Source organism: Oncorhynchus tshawytscha, unplaced genomic scaffold (genome assembly GCF_018296145.1).
Source record: "Oncorhynchus tshawytscha isolate Ot180627B unplaced genomic scaffold, Otsh_v2.0 Un_contig_16363_pilon_pilon, whole genome shotgun sequence".
Taxonomy (NCBI): Eukaryota; Metazoa; Chordata; class Actinopteri; order Salmoniformes; family Salmonidae; genus Oncorhynchus; species Oncorhynchus tshawytscha.
The window spans coordinates 1-11,167 of NW_024607067.1; the positions used below are offsets into that span (position 1 = coordinate 1).

The 11,167-nt window shown below is 45.3% G+C and overlaps 1 long non-coding RNA gene across 2 annotated transcripts; it reads left to right on the forward strand.

Moving 5' to 3' along the window:
• The first annotated feature begins 3,031 nt into the window (after positions 1-3,031).
• LOC121842371 lies at positions 3,032-10,668 on the forward strand. 2 transcript variants are annotated; one of them, XR_006081083.1, is made up of 5 exons: positions 3,032-3,586; positions 7,512-7,583; positions 9,139-9,247; positions 9,354-9,456; positions 9,619-10,668. It is a non-coding gene; the product is annotated as an uncharacterized LOC121842371 (long non-coding RNA). The 2 variants fall into 2 exon arrangements; XR_006081084.1 differs by lacking the exon at positions 7,512-7,583 and having other exon boundaries at positions 3,036-3,586.
• The last annotated feature ends 499 nt before the right edge of the window (positions 10,669-11,167 follow it).

Genomic DNA, 11,167 nt, shown 5'->3' on the forward strand with positions numbered 1-11,167 from the left:
GTTTTACCATGTAGCGGTGTAGCTAAACTACTGGAACTACACTCTACTGTTTTACCATGTAGCGGTGTAGCTAACTACTGGAACTACATGCTACTGTTTTACCGTGTAGCTAACTACTGGAACTACACTCTACTGTTTTACCATGTAGCGGTCTAGCTAACTACTGGAACTACACACTGCTGTTTTACCATGTAGCGGTCTAGCTAACTACTGGAACTACACGCTACTGTTTTACCGTGTAGCTAACTACTGGAACTACACTCTACTGTTTTACCATGTAGCGGTGTAGCTAACTACTGGAACTATACCACTGTTTTACCATGTAGCTAACTACTGGAACTACACACTACTGTTTTACCATGTAGCGGTGTAGCTAACTACTGGAACTACACACTACTGTTTTACCATGTAGCGGTGTAGCTAACTACTGGAACTACACACTACTGTTTTACCATGTAGCGGTGTAGCTAACTACTGGAACTACACTACTGTTTTACCATGTAGCGGTGTAGCTAACTACTGGAAATACACTACTGTTTTATCATGTAGCGGTGTAGCTAACTACTGGAACTACACTACTGTTTTACCATGTAGTGGTGTAGCTAACTACTGGAACTATACTACTGTTTTACCATGTAGCTAACTACTGGAACTACACACTACTGTTTTACCATGTAGCGGTGTAGCTAACTACTGGAACTACACTACTGTTTTACCATGTAGCGGTGTAGCTAACTACTGGAACTACACACTACTGTTTTATCATGTAGCGGTGTAGCTAACTACTGGAACTACACGACTGTTTTACCATGTAGCGGTGTAGATAACTACTGGAACTACACTACTGTTTTACCATGTAGCGGTGTAGCTAACTACTGGAACTACACTACTGTTTTACCATGTAGCGGTGTAGCTAACTACTGGAAATACACTACTGTTTTACCATGTAGCGGTCTAGCTAACTACTGGAACTACACACTACTGTTTTACCATGTAGCGGTGTAGCTAACTACTGGAACTATACTACTGTTTTACCATGTAGCGGTGTAGCTAACTACTGGAACTACACTCCTGTTTTACCATGTAGCGGTCTTGCTAACTACTGGAACCACACACTACTGTTTTACCATGTAGCGGTCTAGTGGAACTAGCTAAGCTAACTACTGGAACTACACTCTACTGTTTTACCATGTAGCGGTGTAGCTAACTACTGGAACTACACTACACACTACTGTTTTACCATGTAGCGGTGTAGCTAACTACTGGAACTACACACTACTGTTTTACCATGTAGCTGTTTTACCATGTAGCTAACTACTGGAACTACACTACTGTTTTACCATGTAGCGGTGTAGCTAACTACTGGAACTACACTACTGTTTTACCATGTAGCGGTGTAGCTAACTACTGGAACTACACTACTGTTTTACCATGTAGCAGTGTAGCTAACTACTGGAACTACACTACTGTTTTACCATGTAGCTGGAACTATACTACTGTTTTACCATGTAGCTAACTACTGGAACTACACACTACTGTTTTACCATGTAGCGGTGTAGCTAACTACTGGAACTACACTACTGTTTTACCATGTAGCGGTGTAGCTAACTACTGGAACTACACTACTGTTTTACCATGTAGCAGTGTAGCTAACTACTGGAACTACACTACTGTTTTACCATGTAGCGGTGTAGCTAACTACTGGAACTACACTACTGTTTTACCATGTGTAGCTAACTACTGGAACTACACACTACTGTTTTACCATGTAGCGGTGTAGCTAACTACTGGAACTACACTACTGTTTTACCATGTAGCGGTGTAGCTAACTACTGGAACTACACTACTGTTTTATCATGTAGCGGTGTAGCTAACTACTGGAACTACACTACTGTTTTACCATGTAGCGGTGTAGCTAACTACTGGAACTACACTACTGTTTTACCATGTAGCGGTGTAGCTAACTACTGGAACTACACTACTGTTTTACCATGTAGCGGTGTAGCTAACTACTGGAAATACACTACTGTTTTACCATGTAGCGGTGTAGCTAACTACTGGAACTACACTACTGTTTTACCATGTAGCGGTGTAGCTAACTACTGGAACTACACTACTGTTTTACCATGTAGCGGTGTAGCTAACTACTGGAACTACACACTACTGTTTTACCATGTAGCGGTGTAGCTAACTACTGGAACTACACTACTGTTTTACCATGTAGCGGTGTAGCTAACTACTGGAACTACACTACTGTTTTACCATGTAGCGGTGTAGCTAACTACTGGAACTACACACTACTGTTTTACCATGTAGCGGTGTAGCTAACTACTGGAACTACACTACTGTTTTACCATGTAGCGGTGTAGCTAACTACTGGAACTACACTACTGTTTTACCATGTAGCGGTGTAGCTAACTACTGGAACTACACTACTGTTTTACCATGTAGCGGTGTAGCTAACTACTGGAACTACACTACTGTTTTACCATGTAGCGGTGTAGCTAACTACTGGAAATACACTACTGTTTTACCATGTAGCGGTGTAGCTAACTACTGGAACTACACTACTGTTTTACCATGTAGCGGTGTAGCTAACTACTGGAAATACACTACTGTTTTACCATGTAGCGGTAGCTAACTACTGGAACTACACTACTGTTTTACCATGTAGCGGTGTAGCTAACTACTGGAACTACACTACTGTTTTACCATGTAGCGGTGTAGCTAACTACTGGAACTACACTACTGTTTTACCATGTAGCGGTGTAGCTAACTACTGGAACTACACTCCTGTTTTACCATGTAGCGGTGTCGCTAACTACTGGAAATACACTACTGTTTTACCATGTAGCGGTCTAGCTAACTACTGGAACTACACACTACTGTTTTACCATGTAGCGGTGTAGCTAACTACTGGAACTACACTCTACTGTTTTACCATGTAGCGGTGTAGCTAACTACTGGAACTACACTACTGTTTTACCATGTAGCGGTCTAGCTAACTACTGGAACTACACACTACTGTTTTACCATGTAGCGGTGTAGCTAACTACTGGAAATACACTACTGTTTTACCATGTAGCGGTGTAGTAGACAAGAATGTCCTTTCTTTTCCTCATCAGACCTGATTCTCACTTGCTGTGTTTAATAGCATAATTACACATTCTGTTAGCATATGACGACAGCGGGGTCTGGTCTTCCAGTTTGAAGTCTGACATTTCATATTTAGATATGATATTTTTTAGTCGTAGTTTGGAAGTAGTGAGCTATTTTTCTCAGAAACTTTAGTTCATTAAACTATGTTTTTCTTAAGCTTTAGTGTAGCTGTTACCAGTGTTCAGTAATTGGTAGCTTGGTGAACTATATTTTCCCCAAAACTGGTTAGCACACACATAGTCACACAGTCACACACACAAACGCGTGCACACACACACACACAGGAAGGAAGGAAAGTCGGGGAAAGTCGGGGTTACTATAACCATGGTAACTAGTGTTGTGTTGTGACAGATGCATCATGGGACTGTGAGTCATCCAGGGGTCAGGAGACGTCTCTGGACCGCAACCAGCCCTGCGCCGTCAAGAGGTGTGTGATACGTAGCTCTGCTGTAGTCAGTGTGTGTGTGTGTGTGTGTGTGTGTGTGATACGTAGCTCTGCTGTAGTCAAATCAAATCAAAATCAAATCAAATTTATTTGTCACATACACATGGTTAGCAGATGTTAATGCGAGTGTAGCGAAATGCTTGTGCTTCTAGTTCCGACAATGCAGTAATAACCAACAAGTAATCTAACTAACAATTCCAAAACTACTGTCTTATACACAGTGTAAGGGGATAAAGAATATGTACATAAGGATATATGAATGAGTGATGGTACAGAGCAGCATAGGCAAGATACAGTAGATGGTATCGGGTACAGTATATACATATGAGATGAGTATGTAAACAAAGTGGCATAGTTAAAGTGGCTAGTGATACATGTATTACATAAGGATGCAGTAGATGATATAGAGTACAGTATATACGTATGCATATGAGATGAATAATGTAGGGTATGTAACATTATATAAGGTAGCATTGTTTAAAGTGGCTAGTGATATATTTTACATCATTTTACATCATTAAAGTGGCTGGAGTTGAGTCAGTGTCAGTGTCAGTGTGTTGGCAGCAGCCACTCAATGTTAGTGGTGGCTGTTTAACAGTCTGATGGCCTTGAGATAGAAGCTGTTTTTCAGTCTCTCGGTCCCAGCTTTGATGCACCTGTACTGACCTCGCCTTCTGGATGATAGCGGGGTGAACAGGCAGTGGCTCGGGTGGTTGCTGTCCTTGATGATCTTTATGGCCTTCCTGTAACATCGGGTGGTGTAGGTGTCCTGGAGGGCAGGTAGTTTGCCCCCGGTGATGCGTTGTGCAGACCTCACTACCCTCTGGAGAGCCTTACGGTTTTGGGCGGAGCAGTTGCCGTACCAGGCGGTGATACAGCCCGCCAGGATGCTCTCGATTGTGCATCTGTAGAAGTTTGTGAGTGCTTTTGGTGACAAGCCGAATTTCTTCAGCCTCCTGAGGTTGAAGAGGCGCTGCTGCGCCTTCTTCACGATGCTGTCTGTGTGAGTGGACCAATTCAGTTTGTCTGTGATGTGTATGCCGAGGAACTTAAAACTTGCTACCCTCTCCACTACTGTCAACATCGATGTGGATAGGGGGTGTTCCCTCTGCTGTTTCCTGAAGTCCACAATCATCTCCTTAGTTTTGTTGACGTTGAGTGTGAGGTTATTTTCCTGACACCACACTCCGAGGGCCCTCACCTCCTCCCTGTAGGCCGTCTCGTCGTTGTTGGTAATCAAGCCTACCACTGTTGTGTCATCCGCAAACTTGATGATTGAGTTGGAGGCGTGCGTGGCCACGCAGTCGTGGGTGAACAGGGAGTACAGGAGAGGGCTCAGAATGCACCCTTGTGGGGCCCCAGTGTTGAGGATCAGCGGGGTGGAGATGTTGTTGCCTACCCTCACCACCTGGGGGCAGCCCGTCAGGAAGTCCAGTACCCAGTTGCACAGGGCGGGGTCGAGACCCAGGGTCTCGAGCTTGATGACGAGCTTGGAGGGTACTATGGTGTTGAATGCCGAGCTGTAGTCGATGAACAGCATTCTCACATAGGTATTCCTCTTGTCCAGATGGGTTAGGGCAGTGTGCAGTGTGGTTGAGATTGCATTGTCTGTGGACCTATTTGGGCGGTAAGCAAATTGGAGTGGGTCTAGGGTGTCAGGTAGGGTGGAGGTGATATGGGCCTTGACTAGTCTCTCAAAGCACTTCATGATGACGGAAGTGAGGGCTACGGGGCGGTAGTCATTTAGCTCAGATACCTTAGCTTTCTTGGGAACAGGAACAATGGTGGCCCTCTTGAAGCATGTGGGAACAGCAGACTGGTATAGGGATTGATTGAATATGTCCGTAAACACACCGGCCAGCTGGTCTGCGCATGCTCTGAGGGCGCGGCTGGGGATGCCGTCTGGGACTGCAGCCTTGCGAGGGTTAACACGTTTAAATGTCTTACTCACCTCGGCTGCAGTGAAGGAGAGTCCGCATGTTTCCGTTGCAGGCCGTGTCAGTGGCACTGTATTGTCCTCAAAGCGGGCAAAAAGTTATTTAGTCCGCCTGGGTGCAAGACATCCTGGTCTGTGACTGGGCTGGTTTTCTTCTTGTAGTCCGTGATTGACTGTAGACCCTGCCACATGCCTCTTGTGTCTGAGCCGTTGAATTGAGATTCTACTTTGTCTCTGTACTGACGCTTAGCTTGTTTGATAGCCTTGCGGAGGGAATAGCTGCACTGTTTGTATTCGGTCATGTTACCAGTCACCTTGCCCTGATTAAAAGCAGTGGTTCGCGCTTTCAGTTTCACGCGAATGCTGCCATCAATCCACGGTTTCTGGTTAGGGAATGTTTTAATCGTTGCTATGGGAACGACATCTTCAACGCACGTTCTAATGAACTCGCACACCGAATCAGCGTATTCGTCAATGTTGTTATCTGACGCAATACGAAACATATCCCAGTCCACGTGATGGAAGCAGTCTTGGAGTGTGGAGTCAGCTTGGTCGGACCAGCGTTGGACAGTTGGACAGACCTCAGTGTGGGAGCTTCTTTTTTAGTTTCTGTCTGTAGGCAGGGATCAACAAAATGGAGTCGTGGTCAGCTTTTCCGAAAGGGGGGCGGGGCAGGGCCTTATATGCGTCGCGGAAGTTAGAGTAACAATGATCGAAGGTTTTTCCACCCCTGGTTGCGCAATCGATATGCTGATAAAATTTAGGGAGTCTTGTTTTCAGATTAGCCTTGTTAAAATCCCCAGCTACAATGAATGCAGCCTCCGGATAAATAGATTCCAGTTTGCAAAGAGTCAAATAAAGTTCGTTCAGAGCCATCGATGTGTCTGCTTGGGGGATATATACGGCTGTGATTATAATCGAAGAGAATTCTCTTGGTAGATAATGTGGTCGACATTTGATTGTGAGGAATTCTAAATCAGGTGAACAGAAGGATTTGAGTTCCTGTATGTTTCTTTCATCACACCATGTCTCATTAGCCATAAGGCATACGCCCCCCGCCCGTCTTCTTACCAGAAAGATGTTTGTTTCTGTCGGCGCGATGCGTGGAGAAACCCGCTGGCTGCACCGCCTCCGATAGCATCTCTCCAGTGAGCCATGTTTCCGTGAAGCAAAGAACGTTACAGTCAGTTATCTGCTGCTTCCTGTTTATGCCCAGCCTCTGATGTCCCTCTGGAATGCTACCCTTGCTCGGATTTCATCAACCTTGTTGTCAAGAGACTGGACATTGGCGAGAAGAATGCTAGGGAGTGGTGCACGATGTGCCCGTCTCCGGAGTCTGACCAGAAGACCGCTTCGTTTCCCTCTTTTTCTGAGTCATTTTTTTGGGTCGCCGCTTGGGATCCATTCCGTTGTCCTGGGTGAAAGGCAGAACACAGGATCCGCATCGCGAAAATCATATTCTTGGTCGTACTGATGGTGAGTTGACGCTGATCTTATATTCAGTAGTTCTTCTCGACTGTATGTAATGAAACCTAAGATGACCTGGGGTACTAATGTAAGAAATAACACGTAAAAAAACTAAAATCTGCATAGTTTCCTAGGAACGCGAAGCGAGGCGGCCATCTCTGTTGGCGCCGGAAGTATGTGTGTGTGTGTGATACGTAGCTCTGCTGTAGTCAGTGTGCGTGTGCGTGTGCGTGTGTGTGTGTATGTGATACGTAGCTCTGCTGTAGTCAGTGTGTGTGTGTGTGCGTGTGCGTGTGTGTGTGTGTATGTGATACGTAGCTCTGCTGTAGTCAGTGTGTGTGTGTGTGTGTGTGTGTGTGTGTGTGTGTGTGTGTGTGATACGTAGCTCTGCTGTAATCAGTGTGTGTGTGTGTGTGTGTGTGTGTGTGTGTGTGTGTGTGTGTGTGATACGTAGCTCTGCTGTAATCAGTGTGTGTGTGTGTGTGTGCGTGTGTTGGCCACCAGGTCAGGATCGTATGAGGGCCCACATCCACCTTCATCATCCCCATCATCACCTCAACCGCCCTCCCCCAGCAGGTACACACTCATGAGGGGGGACATGGGGACTAAATGAACCTAGTTACTGATCCGTCTCACCGTGTCACCAAACGCGTAACTGAGCGCTTAAACAAACCGTCTGGAATTAACATGGACTGTCAATGGACAACTTTTCTTCTTAGGCCGTTCATACGCGCGTTGACACGTTCACACGCCTTGTTGAATGAGCAACATCCTCTTTCTCCGCGAGCATTTGACGTGATGGATAAAAGCCTATAGACTGTAGCCTGTAGTTTGTAGACTGTAGCCTGTAGCCTGTAGACTGTAGCCTGTAGACGGTAGACTGTATACTGTAGACTGTAGCCTGTATACTGTAGACTGTAGTTTGTAGCCTGTAGACTGTAGACTGTAGCCTGTAGACTGTAGCCTGTAGACTGTAACCTGTAGACTGTAACCTGTAGACTGTAGCCTGTAGCCTGTAGCCTGTAGTCTAGCCTGTATGTTATGGTATAGGTTATGTTGTAGGAGATGTTTTGTTCTGTTTTAACAGTTGTTTATATATATACTGTATAACATGGAAAGCAAGTTGTTTCATTTAACAGGAACCCGTTGTGTTTTTATCCCAGTCGTTTATTTGGGAAAAACTGTTTTATCGAGAGAGAGAAAACGCCCCCATTCTCATCAACGGGGCTGTTGTGGAGGAGGTTGAGAGAGTTCCTTGGTGTCCACATCATCAACAAACTAGAATGGTCCAAACACACCAAGACGGTCGTGAAGAGGGCACGACCACACCTTTTCCCCCTCAGGAGACTGAAAAGATTTGGCATGGGTACTCAGATCCTCAAAAAGTTCAACAGCTGCACCATCGAGAGCATCCTGACTGATTGCATCACTGCCTGGTACGGCAACTGCTCGGCCTCCGACCGCAAGGCACTACAGAGGGTAGTGTGTACGGCCCAGTACATCACTAGGGCCAAGCCACTACAGAGGGTAGTGTGTACGGCCCAAGCTTCCAGGACCTTTATACCAGGCGGTGTCAGAGGAAGGCCCTAAGAATTGTCAAAGACTCCAGCCACCCAAGTCGTAGACCGTTCTCTCTCCTACCGCACAGCAAGCTGTACCGGAGCGCCAAGTCTAGGTCCAAAAGGCTCCTAAACAGCTTCTACCCCCAAGCCATAAGACTGCTGAACATCTCATCAAATGGCTACCCAGACTATTTCCATTTCCCCCTCCCATAATCTCTGTTTATCATCACAGTCACTTTACTTCTTATTATTATTGAATTATTTTACTTCAGATTATTTTAGTAAATACTTAACACTTTTTTTCTTAAAACTGCATTGTTGGTTAATTTCAGTCAGCATTTCACTGAGGTCTACACCTGTTGGTTAAGGGCTGGTCAGTCAGCATTTCACCCTATTTTATTTTCGCGTGTGTGTATATTTTTGTGTGTGTGTGTGTGTGTGTGTGTGTGTGTGTGTGTGTGTGTGTGTGTGTGTGTGTGTGTAGTGTGTGTGTATATTTGTTTTCGCGTGTGTTTGTGTGTGTATATTTGTGTGTGTGTGTGTGTATTTGTGTGAGTGTGTGTGTATAGGTGTGTGAGTGGTAAGCGTCAGTGTTCAGGTTGCAATCAGGCGCTGGGGAAAGGAACAGCTATGAACATCGACACGCTGGGCCTGTACTTCCACCTAACCTGCTTTAAGGTACACACACACACGGACACACACACACACATATACAGTGCTCTCACATTACTCTCTCTCTCTTTCTCACCTCTCTCTCTCTCTCACCTCTCTGTGTGTTTGTTAGTGTGGAGTGTGTAAGGTACAGCTAGGTGACACCAGTTCAGGAACAGACGTTAGGATCCGTAACGGGCTGCTGAGCTGTCACGACTGCTATGCCACATCACACGGTGAGACACACACACACACACACCTAATGAATTCACTGCTGAGACAAACAAAACCTACGGACACACACACACACACATGACTATTATAACTGCACCACTAATGTACAGTTGTTATAACTGGTCATCAAACCTCATGTCATCTCTGTCACTTCCTGGTTGCAGCAGTTGGCCAGCCGACTACGCTGTGATTGGCTACAGCCTGCATCTGGAACCCTTCACAACATTCTGGAACGCTGTGGAATTCTCTTAACTGGACACACAAACTTCTCCCAGATGATGTCATGGAGACTGAACTGCCTGATGCTAACTGATGCTAATGGAGGCTAACTGCTAAGTGCTAGCGTTGTAGCTGATCAACCAGTTTTTCCCAGACTGACTTGAGTACAGAGACCTGAAGCACAACCACTGATCTACGACAGCACACTCAGACACATGCTACATGCTAACACCAGCAGCAGTCAGAATGTAGTAGCTACCTACCTTACTGTCAAATTAGCTAAATGATAAATGCTAACGGATGCTAACTGCTAAATGCTACTGTTCACTCACCATCATAATGCCTTAATAACTCTGTTTTGTTTTGTGTTTTAAGTATTTTGCATGAACGAAGACCGTGTTAGTTGTTGTTGTTGTTAACGGTAGTTAGGCTGTGTTACCTAGCGACAGCCCTGACTACTACATATAGTTGTTATGGTTACCGTATGCCTCTCCTCCATGTTGTTGTGTAATGATACAAGCTTTGTCTTTATTCTAATGTTCACCTGATCATCATGTACATCATTATGCTGCGTTCATTACTCTGAGAGCAATAAGGATGCATGATCGCTTTAGTTATTATTGGATGTTATTATTACCATTTAATACCAAGGATATTCTGACATTGTGTTTTAGAGCTTTGCATCATACTCTGCCTTAAGACGAGAGTGAGAGGGATAGCACGCGTGTAGTGTGCGTGTGTGTGTGCATGTGTGTGTGAGTTGTTTTAGTTCAACTTGAAGCACAGTCCTATACCAGCGAATATTACTACACATTGACCCGCCCTCTCCCTCTTTTTCTCACCTGATTGGACCTTTACTCCTAAGAACAACCAATGAATGAGACAAAGTTATCTGCTGCTTCCTGTTTATGCCCAGCCTCTTGTCCTGTGGCATTTTTAGGCCTATTTCTTACACCAATCAAATGCTTTGGATAGATGTGTAGAGGAGAGGAGAAGGGAGGGGGAGAGGGGAAGGGATGGGAGAGGAGATTCGAGAGGAAGATGGGATGGAAGAGAGAGGAGAGGAGAGATTAGAGAGGAGGAGAGAGGGGAGAAGAGAGGAGAGGAGGGGGGATGGGATGGGAGAGGAGATTCGAGAGGAAGATGGGATGGAAGAGAGAGGAGAGGAGGAGAGAGGGGAGAAGAGAGGAGAGGAAGCTACTTTAGACTGTTCTGTCTGCTGACATTTCTAAAGTACAAACTGAATTGATCCAGCTTCATAGCTTTTATAGCAATGTGTGTTTATCAATAAAATGACAATATTTTCAATGCGTTGTCTGATATCTCTTGGTCATCTGTGAGTATAGCCGCGGGAAGTAGTTTGGGGGTGCTGAGGAGTTTTTTTCTGGTGGGGGACACATTTGTTTCCTCCCTACAAACAGCTGTATCGCTGCACTGGGGATGCTGCAGCACCTTCAGCTCCATGCTTCCCGCGGCTCTGTCTGTGAGCTCTGT